This window comes from Giraffa tippelskirchi, chromosome 4 (genome assembly GCF_054371585.1).
Source record: "Giraffa tippelskirchi isolate mGirTip1 chromosome 4, T2T-mGirTip1v1.2.pri, whole genome shotgun sequence".
Classification (NCBI taxonomy): Eukaryota; Metazoa; Chordata; class Mammalia; order Artiodactyla; family Giraffidae; genus Giraffa; species Giraffa tippelskirchi.
The window spans coordinates 64,923,800-64,938,396 of NC_137278.1; the positions used below are offsets into that span (position 1 = coordinate 64,923,800).

The 14,597-nt window shown below is 47.4% G+C and overlaps 1 protein-coding gene across 2 annotated transcripts in view; it reads left to right on the forward strand.

Annotated features, from left to right (window-relative positions):
* The first annotated feature begins 3,041 nt into the window (after positions 1-3,041).
* RTN4 (reticulon 4) overlaps positions 3,042-14,597 on the forward strand; it is a 197,705-nt gene continuing 186,149 nt past the window's right edge. The window contains exons 1-2 of one of the 2 annotated variants that reach the window (XM_081589499.1): positions 3,042-3,228; positions 13,628-13,751. The gene's annotated coding sequence lies outside the window, so the exon portion shown is untranslated. The remainder of the gene's footprint in view (positions 3,229-13,627; positions 13,752-14,597) is intronic. The other variant, XM_081589509.1, reaches the window with a different exon arrangement.

Consider the following 14,597-nt stretch of genomic DNA (forward strand, 5'->3'; position numbering starts at 1 on the left):
GGTGTGAGGAATTTAAATTTATTGTAGGGGAACATTTCTGATAGTTAATTAAGGTTTCTCAGCTTTACATGGGGTGCCAGCTCCAAGAGTGGTTTTGGAATCTTCTTTAAAGGTGTTTTCAGAATTGCCTGAACTTGATTGTGTGGTTGGCTCAGGTAGGGTGTGGCGCTGCAAGGGAAGGAACGGCCTGTTCTGTCTCACTGCTCCGGCCATTTGAACGGCAGTGAGATGACAACCTGTCACCTAGACAGAGCCTTAACTGCATCTCCAAATCCGCATGCTTTCACAGGTGGGAGTTACTTGGCCAACTTCACAGAGTTTTATCTCTGCCTTTAGTGGCACCCTGTGTGTTTTACTTAGATATGCAGTGTTGCCATTTGGGTTCCCTCAGGCTGATTCTGGGGGCTTCTCTAGTGCCTCAGATGGTAAAGAGTCTGCCTGCAAAGTAGGAACTGCAGGAGGCGCGGGTTTGATCCCTGGGTCGGGAAGATCCCCTGGAGAAAGACATGGCAACCCACTCCAGCATCCTTGCCTGGAGAATCCCGTGGACAGAGAAGCCTGGCAGGCTACAGTCCATGGGGTTGCAAAGAGTGGGATACGAATCAGCTACTTAGCACACAGGCTGATTCTGAGATGAAGATTCGTGTGCAGGCTGTTTTCTAGAGGGCGCTCTTGGTATCAGTGCTGTGGAAGGGAAGGGGAGAAAGTAGGATCAGGCTGAGGGAGAAGGTAAGCTTTGAAGCAACCCCAACAGAGAACTCAGCTGACCACATGGAAAGCTCTGAGGCTGCGCTGGCCCCTCTCAGGTGTCCCCAGTCGGGGCAAGAGGGTTGGGCCACTGAAGAAGCAGCAGCCACTGAAGAAAAAGCATGACCTTGGGCAGAGCAGCTTCCTTTAGCTCGGGCATTCCCCAAAGGAGGCTGACAGCTGGGGGTCTTCTTCCAGCAGCATTCCCACCACGTGAGGGAATAAACCCTCCATTCAGTAAAGGGGACCTAGGGGTGCATGCCCGTGTTAACCACAGGCAGCTTTCCCTACCTTCTACTCACATTTAAGATTCCTTTTGCCCTTTACTTATTATATAAGAAGCATTTTTCCCTCCTGCAGGAACATATTTCCCTTACTCTTGTTCCTATCCAACCCTTGCCACCCTAGTTAGAATCACAGATTCTGTCGATTTGGAAATGTATTCTTTCCTCTCTCCGCCCCTCCCTCCTTCCTGCTCTTCCTCACTTCCCTCCTTCAACTCTCATCAGGCAGATCCACCTGCTTCCAATTTGAGCCTTGTGACAGCCAGTTTGGATGACAAGCTGAGTGTCAGCTGATTTCTTCCTCCTTGGAGTTTTTCCATTATTCCCCTAATGGCCACACATTCCCCCTCTACCCTCTGCCAATACCTTGTGCGTGAATTCCCAGGGGAGTAGTACAGCTGGCCTGGAGCCTGGGTCAGCTCAGCCCCTAGCTTGTGGGACTTTGATCACAGCCTGTTTTCTCGATTAGCTGTCTGAAATGAGGACAAGCCACTGGACCAAGTGATCTCCAACATCTTTTTTCACCTTCAACATTCAGTGACTTTTTGATTTGAAGGCTTTTCACAAAGGAAAATGGGAACAAAAGGGGTTACTAGATTCCCTAGTCTTCACTTCCTATCCCACCCACATAGAAGACTGGTGTCTCCTCCCCCAAATAAATGCAAGATGTGCGATTAGTTATGGCATAACCTGAAGTGTCTGGGAGAGTAAAAGCTTAGAATCCCCAGATAATTTTGGAAAGCAGCCTGAACTGAAACCAGAAAATTCTTAGCAGCCCGTCTTCTGGCCATCCTTAGCCTCTGTGAGGCCCGTGGAGGAGAATCAGGACTTGAGTTGCATTTGAAATGCTCAGGGAGTCCACTGGGGCAAGAGTGGTTTCCTGCTGATTTTACTCTACTGTTTCCAAACTCTCCCCCCACCGGCCCCCACCCTTTTCTTAATCTTAGTGGAGATGGTATTTTCTGCAGTCTTTGTCTTTTGTTGGTTTTTTTTGCATGAGACTGGGCCAGGGTACCCATTGGCCCCTGAAGGGAACCCAGGCACATGGGGGCCAGGTAAAGGCCCTTCAAATTGTCCTTTCTGTTCGAGGTTGGCTGTCTCATTCAGTAATGAGAGACTGTGATAAATGGGTTGCATAGCATAAATAACAGCACAGAATGTGGAAGCTGGAGAGAAAAAGCTAGTGGAAATGTGAACCTGGCTGTTCAAGAGCAGAGCTGAGCTTATTTGCATAGTAGCAGGTGTGGTTACTTATTTATGAAGCTCATTTCCTCTGAGGTGTGGAAAATGGGCTAGCTGTGAACCTGATCCGGACCCTAGAACGCTCACAGTGAGGAGTCAGAGCCCAGTCTGACCCCCCACAGCTCTCCCCCTCTGGTGCTCCTGCTAATTCCCTGAGCTTCCCTTGTCTTCCCTTCTTGCTAGACCATGAGGTCCTGGAGGGCAGGGACAGTGTTTGGTCACCATTGTTTTCCTGTGCCCAGAGTCTCCCTGGCAATAGGCAGGTCTTCAGTAAATACATATATCATGAGTGAATTTGGCAGACAAGCTTGCAACTACCCGGAAGCTGGAGGGAGGTAAATACAAAAGAGGAGGCGAGGCCTTGGAGCTCCCAAACTAGACACCCACCCTGAAACAAGAGGAAGTAATGTTAGAAACAGATGGACAGAAAAAGCACCATTTGAAGAAAGGGTCAGCTGTGGACCTCCTATAGGAGAAAATCCCAAAACAAACTTGACATTCTTCCAAGTGCATGGTTTGACTCCTCCAGAACAAGGAAAACAAAACAAAACAACCCTATGTAACCCCACCACCACCCAATAAAAACGCCTACCCCAAACAGCAATTGCTCCAGACTCATAGTGGTGCCCTAGTTACACAGCGGAAAGAACAAAGAAGTGATTTAAGCATCTTGAAATTGAAATAGCAATTGCCAAACACCAGAGGATCAGCAGAATCATTAGAGTCCAGAAAATGCAGAACCTCTGAGGCCTCTGTATTCTTCCATTCTGATGTCAGATTACTGGCAGCCCACGCTGAGCTGCCTTATAAGAAAGTGCAGCTAGGCCACTAGAAAGAAGCAGAGGAAGGAGGGGCCAACTGGCCTTGCTGGGGGTTTGGAAGCTCTGCACTGCAGATTCTGTTAACCAACACTGGACACTGTCTTCCTCTGCTCTCGGTGACCAGTGAGGCCAAGGTGGGCCATTTCAGCTGAAATAGACACAGATGTAGATATCTGTAAGTTTATCAGTCAGGGGCCTGCCGGGAAAACAGAATGTATCCCAGGTGGTTCAAATAGAAAGACTAATAAAAGGATCGACAGCAGTGGGCATGAGGGAAACAGGGAGCACTGTGGTATCTGGAGGCTTGCATCAGGGGGCGCCATTACTTCCGTAAGGGCAAAGGGCAGGAGGAAGTCTCGGTGCCTGACCTAGCAGGACTGCGGGCTACGAGGAAGGGCTTCCAGAGACGGGGCACCAGAACAGGGAGGGGGTGGGGAAGAAATCCCTGCCCATTTCTCCCGCTCCCTGTTGGCAAAACCAGAAGCCGGCCAGCGAGCGTGCTCACAATGGCACCTTCCTCAAGGGTCAGCTCCTGGGGCTGAGAATACATGGAGGTGAGTGAAATGGAAAAAACCTAGCACAATGACAACTAACCTGGTTGCCACATGGCTACATTACCTGTAGTTTCTTACATGTTAGCTCACTTCATCTTCAAAATTACTCTAAAGCAGGCTGAGCCCAGGGCTCTTCAGAATACCAGGGCTTCTGGGCACAGTGCACTTGCATGCCCGATGGCGTGTCCGGGCTGGTGAACCAACAGGAGGGAAGTGGGTTGACGCCCATCAGGAGCTTGAGGCCAAAGGGATTCTCAGGGTCAGTTAGGAAGGAATCCCTGGGACAGTGCCTGTGAACAATCTTCCCTCCTTCTTCAGACTTTGTAGCCTATGCTTTTTACCCTGAATGTTTCCCAACAATAAGAAGGTTGTCTTCTGCTCACTAGGCAGCCCTTTCGGGGAGAGGATCTTGTGGGTTACTGCAGGCAGCGACAGTGATTTGCAGAAAGGTCAAGCCAGTTCCAAGAGAGGAAAAGGAAAGGCCAGAGCTGGCGGGTCCTGAGCGGGTGGGTGTCTGGGGTCCAGAGGTGTGAGGCCTGCATTCTGTCTCTTGCTCCTCAGAGCCAGGAATCTTCCTCCTGGTGGTTCTGCCACCATGCCGGAGGGTTGAGGTTGGGAGCGGTTCTCCGTGCAAGCTGGAGTGGGTGACCTTCCAGCACGTGGGGGCAGCAGACACTGACACTGGGTCTACTTTACTGTAATGTAATCTGGCTGCGTGGCACTAGGACGACTTTGAGGAGATACTGCACATCCAAGGGCAAAGGAGAAGCCCCAGCAAGATGGTAGGAGGGGCGAAATCACATTTAGAATTAAACCCCATATCCACTAGAGACACTCAGAGGGCTCAAACAAACCTTGTGCACACCGGGACCCAGAGACCCCACAGTGACTTAGACAGAACTGTGTTTGAGTGTCTCCTGTGGAGGTACGGGTCAGCAGTGGACTGCTGCAGGGGCAGGGGCTCTGTGTGCAGTAGACCTGGGTATGGCTGAGCCCTCTTGGAGGAGGTCACCGTTAACCCCACCATAGAGCTGCCAGAACTTATACAGGACTGGGAAATAGAGTCTTGGAGGGAACAAACAAAACCTTGTGTGCACCAGGACCCAGGAGAAAGGAGCAGTGACCCCACAACAGACTGACCCAGACTTGCCCATGAGTGTCTAGAAGTCTCCAGCAGCAGCATGGGTCGGCGGTGGCCTGCTACAGGGTTGGGAGGTTCAGTGTAGCAGTGCATGCATGGGACTTTTTGAAGGAGGTCACCATTATCATCATTACCTCAACTGTAGTTTGGCCTCAGGTAAATAACAGGGAGGGGACAGAGCCCTGCCCATCAAAAGAAAATTGGATTTAAGATTTACTGAGCACGGCCCCACCCATCAGAGCAAGACAGAGTCTCCCCCTCAGTCAGTCTCTCCCATCAGGAAGTTTCCATCAGCCTCTTATCCTTCTCCATTAGAGGGCAGATAGAATGAAAACCACAATCACAGAAAACTAACCAATCTGATTACATGGACCACAGCCTTGTCTAACTCAATGAAACTATGAACCATGCCATGGGGGGCCACCCAAGACAGCAGGTCATGGAGAGGTCTGACAAAATGTGGTCCACTGGAGAAAGGAATGGCAAACCACTTCAGTATTCTTGCCTTGAGAACCTCATGAAGCGTATGAAAAGGCAAAAAGATAGGGCACTGAAAGATGAACTCCCCATGTCGCTAGGTCCCCAATAAGCTACTGGAGATGAGTGGAGAAATGACACCAGCAAGAATGAAGAGATGGAGCCAAAGCAAAAACAACACCCAGTTGTGGATGTGACTGGTGATGGAAGCAAGGTCTGATGCTGTAAAGAGCAATATTGCATAGGAACCTGGAATGTTAGGTCCATGAATCAAGGCAAATTGGAAGTGATCAAACAGGAGATAGCAAGAGTGAACATCGACATTTTAGGAATCAGCTAACTAAAATGGACTGGAATGGCTGAATTTAACTCAGATGACCATTATATCTACTACTGTGGACAAGAATCCCTTAGAAGAAATGGAGTAGCCATCATAGTCAACAGAAGAGTCTGAAATGCAGTACTTGGATGCAATCTCAAAAAGGACAGGATGATCTCTGTTCATTTCCAAGGCAAACCATTCAATATGACAGTAATCTAAATCTATGCCCCGACCAGTAATGCTGAAGAAGCTGAAGTTGAACGGTTCTATGAAGACCTACAAGACCTTCTAGAACTAACACCCAAAAAAGATGTCCTTTTCATTATACGGGACTGGAATGCAAAAGTAGGAAGTCAAGAAACATCTGGAGTAACAGGCAAATTTGGTCTTGGAGTACAGAATGAAGCAGGGCAAAGGTTAATAAGGCCTTGCCAAGAGAACACACTGGTCATAGCAAACACCCTCTTCCAACAACACAAGAGAAGACTCTACACATGGACATCACCAGATGGTCAACACCGAAATCAGATTGATAATATTCTTTGCAGCCAAAGATGGAGAAGCTCTATACAGTCAGCAAAAACAAGACCAGAGGCTGACTGTGGCTCAGATCATGAACTGCTTATTGCCAAATTCAGACTTAAGTTGAAGAAAGTAGGGAAAACCACTAGACCATTCAGGTATGACCTAAATCAAATCCCTTACGATTATACAGTGGAAGTGACAAATAGATTCAAGAGATTAGATCTGACAGAGTGCCTGAAGAACTATGGATGGAGGTTCCTGACATTGTACAGGAGGCAGTGATCAAGACCATCCCCAAGAAAAAGAAATGGAAAAAGGCGAAATGGTTGTCTGAGGAGGCCTTACAAATAGCTGTGAAAAGAAGAAAAGCTAAAGGCAAAGGAGAAAAGGAAAGATATACCCATTTGAATGCAGAGTTCCAAAGAATAGCAAGGAGAGATAAGAAAGCCTTTCTCAGTGATCAGTGCAAAGAAATAGAGGAAAACAATAGAATGGGAAAGACTAGTGATCTCTTCAAGAAAATTAGAGATACCAAGGGAACATTTCATGCAAAGATGGGCACAATAAAGGACAGAAATGGTATGGCCCTAACAGAAGCAGAAGATATTAAGAAGAGCTGGCAAGAATACACAGAAGAACTATACAAAAAAGATCTTCATAACCCAGATAATCAGGATGGTGTGATCACTCACCTAGAGCCAGACATCCTGGAATGTGAAGTCAAGTGGGCCTTAGGAAAGCATCACTGTGAACAAAGCTAGTGGAAGTGATGGAATTCCAGTTGAGCTATATCAAATCCTCAAAGATGATGCTGTGAAAGTGCTGCACTCAATATGCCAGCAAATTTGGAAAACTCAGCAGTGGCCACAGGACTGGAAAAGGTCAGTTTTCATTCCAATCCCAAAGAAAAGCAATGCCAAAGAATGTTCAAACTGCCACACAATTGCACTCATCTTGCATGCTACCAAAGTAATGCTCAAAATTCTCCAAGCCAGGCTTCAGCAGTATATGAACTGTGGACTTCCAGATGTTCAAGCTGGATTTAGAAAAGGCAGAGGAACCAGAGATCAAATTGCCAATATCCGCTGGATCATCGAAAAAGCAAGAGAGTTCCAGAAAAACATCTGCTTTTGCTTTATTGACTATGCCAAAGCTTTTGACTGTGTGGATCACAACAAACTGTGGGAAATTCTTCAAGAGATGGGAATACCAGACCACCTGACCTGCCTCCTGAGAAATCTGTATGCAGGTCAAGAAGCAACAGTTAGAACTGGACGTGGAACAATGGACTGGTTCCAAATTGGGAAAGGAATACATCAAGGCTGTATATTGTCACCCTGCTTATTTAACTTATATGCAGAGTACATCATGAGAAATGCTGGACTGGATGAAGCACAAGCTTTAATCAAGATTGCCGGGAGAAATATCAATAACCTCAGATATGGAGATGACACCACCCTTATGGCAGAGAGTGAAGAAGAACTAAAGAGCCTCTTGATGAAAGTGAAAGAGGAGAGTGAAAAAGTTGGCTTAAAGCTCAACATTCAGAAAACTAAGATCATGGCATCCAGTCCCATCCCTTCATGGCAAATAGACGAGGAAACAATGGAAACAGTAAGAGACTTAATTTTTGGGGGCTCCAAAATCACTGCAGATGGTGACGGCAGCCATGAAATAAAAAGACGCTTGCTCCTTGGAAGAAAAGTTATGACCAACCTAGACAGCATATTAAAAAGCAGAGACGTTACTTTGCCAACAAAGTTCTGTCTAGTCAAAGCTATGGTTTTTCCAGTGGTCATGTATGGATGTGAGAGTTGGGCTACAAGGAAAGCTGAGTGCTAAAGAATTGATGCTTTTGAACTGTGGTGTTGGAGAAGACTCTTGAGAGTCCCTTGGACTGCAAGGAGATCCAACCAGTCCATCCTAAAGGAGATCAGTCCTGAATGTTCACTGGAAGGACTGATGCTGAAGGTGAAACTCCAGTACTGTGGCCACCTGATGCAAAGAACTGACTCATGAAAAGACCCTGATCCTGGGAAAGATTGAAGGGAGGAGGAGAAGGGGAAGACAGAGGATGAGATGTTTGGATGGCATCACCAACTTGATGAACATGAGTTTAAGTTATCTCCAGGAGTTGGTAATGGACAGGGAAGCCTGGCATACTGCAGTCCATGAGGTCACAAAGAGTTGGACATGACTGAGAAACTGAACTGAATCCAGGCAAGAGCGGCCATTTGATCTGAAGGGCATGGTCTTATCACCAAATAGATATTTCATTGTTTGAGGCCCCAGGGAGTGGAGGCATGGACTCCATGGAGGCATGGAGGAGGGCTTTGGGCACACCTGAGTCCTCAGCAGCCCCTCAGGTGTTCAGTGGCTCCTCCTGGGGCCCGGGGCGGGGGAGGGCCTGTGGCTGAGCCTTTACAGGAGGTGGGAGAGGGCTTCCCCTCCAAGACCTCCACCTGAGTGCTGAGTTGGTCAGCTAGGGAAACTCTCCAGGCCTTCCTTTTCTCAGCTGCAAAATGGAAATAATTTCCCAGCCCAGTTCTAGTTCCCTTTTTTGTTGCAGAGACCAAGTGTGATAACACAGGAAAGCATTTTGGAAGGCAGAATATGACACATCAAGCATACCAATTATTAATATCAATCGTGTCTTTTCAGAAAATGTCCCTTAAGAGGCCGATGCCATACTGGAGCTGCTTGTATTTGTTCATTTACACGTTAAGCAGATATTTACTGTTCCCAGGGGCTTATTTTCTGTCTTACGATTGGCAGGTGCTTTGTATGCTCTCCCTTCACCAGTCCTGCCCTCTAGAGCTTTTATTTTAACCCCTAGTGACTAGAGTTGATAGTATGTCAGTCGAATGCTTGGTGGGGTTGACTGAAATGAGATTTCAATGCCTCTGCTCATTATCTTAAGGGCATTCTGCCTTTTTGCCTAAGGAGCTGCAGGCTGGGTGTGAGGAAGGAGCTGAGTGGCCCTCCAGGGCACCATGGCAACCACGAGGGACTGCCACCAGGGCAGTTTTAATGTCACGTTGCACCTTGAAACTCATCAGCTGTGGGCTCAGCAGAGAAGAAACCCTTCCTCATTCTGGGAGATGGAGAAAAGGGAAAGAGAGGCAGGTGTGATGGAGGACTATGTCAGCATCTGATGAATGTGATGATATTCATCTGAGTGGGCTTTTTTGCTTTCAGTGGAACCTCTGCTTGCTGGGAACTCAAGAGGCCAGGCCTCAGCATGGGGAAAGGCACAAATGAACCTCGGTTGTTAAATCCTGGGATGTCTTCTTAGGACATTAGCCTCAGAGTAAGAAGCATGGGGGTGGGGTAGAGATAAATTAACTTGGAATTAACATAAACACTAATATATATAAAATAAGTAAACAACAAGGACCTACTCTATAGCACAGGAACTCTACTCAATATCTTGTTGTTGTTCAGTTGCTTAATTGTGTCCAACTCTTTGCAACTTCATGGACTGCAGCACACCAGACTTCCCTGTCCTTCACCATCTCCCAGAGTTTGCTCAAACTCATGTCCATTGAGTTGGTGATGCCATCCAACCATCTCATCCTCTGTTGACCCCTTCTCCTCCTGCCTTCAATCTTTTCCAGCATCAGGGTTTTTTCCCAATAAGTCGGCTCTTTGAATCAGGTGGCCAAAGTATTGGAGCTTCAGCATCAGTCCTTCAAATGAATATTCAGGACTGATTTCCTTTAGGATGGACTGGTTGGATCTCCTTGCAGTCCAAGAGTCTCTCAAGAGTATTCTCCAGCACCACAGTTTGAAGGCTGTGGTGCTCAGCCTTTTTTATTGTCCAGCTCTCATATCCATACATGACTACTGGAAAAACCATAGCTTTGACTAGACAGACCTTTGTTGGCAAAATAATGTCTCTGCTTTTTAATATACTGTCTAGTTTGGTCATAGCTTTTCTTCCAAGGAGCAAGTGTCTTTTAATTTCATGGTCCCAATCACCATCCACAGTGATTTTGGAGCCCAAGAAAATAAAGTCTGTCACTGTTTGCATTGTTACCCCATCTCTTTGCCATGAGATGATGGGACCTAATGTCATGATCTTCGTTTTTTGAATGTTGAGTTTTAAGCCAGCTTTTTCACTCTCCTCTTTTACCATCTTCAAGAGGCTCTTTAGTTCCTCTTCACTTTCTGTCGTAAGGGTGGTGTCATCTGCCTATCTGAGGTTACTGATATTTCTCCTGGCAATCTTGTTTCCAGCTTGTGTTTCACCCAGCCTGGCATTTCACATAATGTACTCTGCATATAAGTTAAATAAAGAGGGTGACAATATACAGTATACAGCTCTTACAATATCTTGTAATATCCTATAATGGAAAATAATCTGAAAATATATGTGTATAACTGAATCACTTTGTATATTTGAAACTAACACATTATAAATTAACTTTCAGTAAATAAAATTCCTAGACAAAAATAAAGAAGCATAGGTGTAGAAGGGCTCTCAAATGCTGGTGAAGTTCAGGATTCACTCTCTGTCCTAAGGTGAATCCTTCTGAGTTAGCCCTGCCTCCCTGTCCGGGGACCAACTGCCTCTAGGTGTGTGATATTTTGCTGTTCCTTTGTTTACTTAATGAATCAACCCTCTTACACTATTCATTTCCTAGTAAGACATGTTTGTGGGCACCCAGTAGATGCCTGAATTATCTGGTAAAACCATCCTTTGTCCAGAAGAAAACTGTCTTCAAAGTCTCACTAAAAAAGCACAAAATAGTGTCCTTGTTGAACTAGAAAAGGAAATAAAATGTGGGACAGGGTCTTGGGAACTTGGTGCCCCTTGGTACTTTCAAAAATCTGCTGTAATTCAAAGATCCTGGTGCTGGTAGGGAATAGGCGAGAAAGCCCTTGCCTTGGTCCACCCATCCACTCATGTTTCTGGCAGAATCAGCTGAGTCTCAAATACTTGGTAGCAGACTTTGTCTGCTAGGAATTTGTGCTTCTGCCTCTCTTGTTATCTTGCGTTCTTGTTGTCCCCACACTGACCTCTTTAAGCAAATTTAGCCTCTTCTTTTTGCCTCATCAAACCTGCAGGCAGGTCCAGAGACTGAGCAGGAGCTTATTCCAATGGTGAACGTGGGCCTTGATGAGGAGGGGAAGAAGGGGAGGAGGAAGATGAGGGGGAGGAGGGAGAGAAGGATGGGAGAGGAAAAAGATGATGGTGAGGATAAGGTGATGGTGAGGAGGATAGGGGAGGGAGAAGATGATGGTGATGATGGTGAGGAGGATGAGGGGGATGACGACACAGCCTCCTCCTTTTCACTATCATGAGTTAATAGGAGCATAATGATGATGGGAGGGGGGAAATGACAGCCCTTCGGCAGATTTATCTTATTTTAGTTTCTCTTTGCAGAGGTGCTTTAGGCCTTTATAAAATACCCTTCCCTGAGCTTTGGCATTTGTCTTACATTGTTTCTCAGACCCAGGATACTATTTTGGTTAAAAAAGTTCCCCTGTTTGTGCTGCCCCAGGTAATGGCTGCCAGCTCCTGGGAGAAGAAGACCTAATGGTTGTCTGTTTTCAGAGGCGCTGCACTGGCTGCCTGTTTAAGATTGATTTTTATATTGTTTCCTGTAATCACACTGCATTATGCTGCCCTGGCCCAGGGCCTTTGCAGAGGTTTTGACTTGAAATGTCTTGCTTCATTCTCTGGAAGCTGCTGACGCTTACTCCTCCGGCTGCAGCCCTCACCTAGCCACTGATGTCCTCCGTAGCCGAGAGGCCTGAGAGGAGAGGGCGTCCACGCTCTGCATTTACTGGCCCAGCAGTTTGGCTTCTGCTCTTGAGGTTGCTTCAGTCCTGGAATGTCTGGTGGGAGGGGCTGAACCAAAGGAAGTTCTTAAAGAAAGATAACACATTAACATCAGAAATCTACAGAGTAAGAGTTTGAAAACACCCTGAGAGAAGACATACACTGTATTCAGAAGTAGAGACAAGGGTTAGCCACCAAATTTTCCTTTGCAAAATTAGCACTTCTTGTGTGCTGTTGGGAGCATTAGGTGGAAAGCCCAATTTAGGTGATGATTAAGGAAAAGGGGTTGCACCGAGGTGCTGTCCCTCCAACCACATAAGCCCAAACAATGTGTGGCTCTTCCCTTTGCCCTCCTCCCCAGTACAACTTGTGCTAGCATCTTGAAAAACAGATTTGTTAAGGTCTCAGAAAGTGCCAGAGAAGGCAATGGCAACCCACTCCAATGTTCTTGCCTGGAAAATCCCAGAGACGGGGGCTCCTGGTGGGCGGCCGTCTATGGGGTCGCACAGAGTCGGACACGACTGAAGCAACTTAGCAGCAGTAGCAGCAGAAAGTGCTGGGTCTGAAGTGAATGTGATATGCCTGCTTGGTAGATAAAATATCCGGTAGAACTAAGGGCTAGAAATGTCAGAGAGACACACAGGAATACACAGCTGGGGTAGAGAGAAATGTCTCTGGGCTTCAGGGGAAAATGTATTTGATGCAGAACAAGATATTTGAGGGGCTGAGGCCACGGGATTCAGAATATCTGCTGGGAGAAGGGGATAATGGCTCCTAGTCAAGCACCCAGGGTTCTGGGTGCTTCACCCACAGTCACCATAGTATTCTATGAAGGAGGTGTTGCTGTTACTCTTTTCCACATGAGGAAATTGCCCAGGGTCACACAGCAAGGGACTGCTTTTTCCTTTCGGGTAGAGGACCCATGTGGGCCTCTTGGCCTCTGTACACTTTGCTAAGGGAAGGGGCACAGCCTCAACCCCCACCCTTCCCCAGTGGCCTCAGGCCGGGCTGTGGGAAGTGGAGCCTCTTTCCCACGGAGGTGGAAGAGGGGCCAGGCCAGTGATCCTGCTGTAGCCTGAGCGCAGGGGCTGAGACCACCCCCTCACTGGAGCCCAGGAGTCCCCAAAGCGGGGACACCAGTTCTCTACAGCTGCCTCCAACTCATTCTTCCTCCCTCCAGGGACCTGTTGGCTGGAGGCCCAGGCTCTGCTGATAGAGAACTGACAGATTTCCTAAAATAGGAAGCCCTGTCACCCACCCATTCTCTCCCTTTGGCTAGCCGGGTGGGGCCTCCTGAGGAGAAATCTCTTTATAGATGTGTTTTACTAGAAGCAGCTTTGGCATAAAGGAGTAAGGCTGAACTCATGCCTTTGGTGGAGGGCCAGTTCATGGCCCTCGAAAGTCTATTGAGCCCGGGGGCTGCCCTGGAATAATAGGGCTGGTTGGGAGCTGGCCGGAAGTCTGTGCTCTCACTTCCTGTTTAGAAGGGGTGAAGAAAGCCCAGGGGACCTCACCAACTAGGCAGCTGAGTTCCTTCCCTTCCAGCAGAGGACCCAGGGCCCCCCAGCTTGTGCAGGGAGCTCTAAACTTGGCATTAGAACAACCAAATTCAAGTTCTGGTTATCTTATTTTTCTTTTAGAAGACCTGGAACAAATCTTTCTGGGACTTGGTTTTCTCATCTATGTAATTAATGAATTCAACAGCCCCTGTGTTCCCTACCCACAGGTTTGTAGTCCCAATCCTGAGCAGGAGTCTCCGTGTGCATCAAGTGCTGGGTCAGCACTATCCTCTGATAAGAGACCAGCCTGTGTTTGCTCAGAGATAACGCCCAGGGCCTGGAACAGGAAAGGTGAGTCCCAGCCACCTGTCTGCTCAGGGAGCTGCTTCTCTGAGGCTGTGACCCGGTTCACCTGTCTTACCCGTAGTCCTGCCTCTTTCTCATTGATTATGAAAAGAACCACACACCTCCCCCATTTTGCCATTTGGATTTTGCTTGGCTGCTTTAATTCACTCTTTTGTAACATGGGCTTTTTTCTCTTTATACACTCAGTTGATCTGAAATCAGGTTTCACTGAATGGAGCAGAACTTTCCATTCATTTATTTATAAGGGATTTGTATTTTGTTTTTACTGCTCAGAATTCCCCTGATACACTTAATTTTCCAACTTGGCATGTGGTTAGAGGGATGGGCATCATGATACTAACATTCCTTTCCCATAGGTGTGATTCTGCCTTGAAAAATGGTAAGGAGAGAGATGGGGCAGGCCCGGGCTCAAGTCATGCTCAGACCATGTCCATTCTTGGTGCACTTGGCAGTGGAAAGTTTGGGAGGACTTGGATGGGGCCATAAACATGGACCTGGGGTGATTCTGCTAATGACTGTGAGAAGGATCATGAGGAGATAGTCCCCTACCTCCACCCCTAAATAGACAGAGGTCTGGGGAAAGCCTTATTGGAGGCAGATGGGGTAGGGGGGAACTGCTCCCCTCTTGGCATAGTTGTCTTTGTGTGTTTTGGGTAGGATGGAGAATGAGGCAACTGTGGGAAACGAGGCAAAGGCAGAGTGTCTGAACTCACAAGGGTGTCCCAGCTGCCCTTGCTTAACTGGCAGCAGAGTCTTGCCCAGAGCCCCTTGTGAGCAGTGCAGTGAGACCCCATACTTGAGGCTGCAACCAGCACCTGTTTCCTCAGAGAT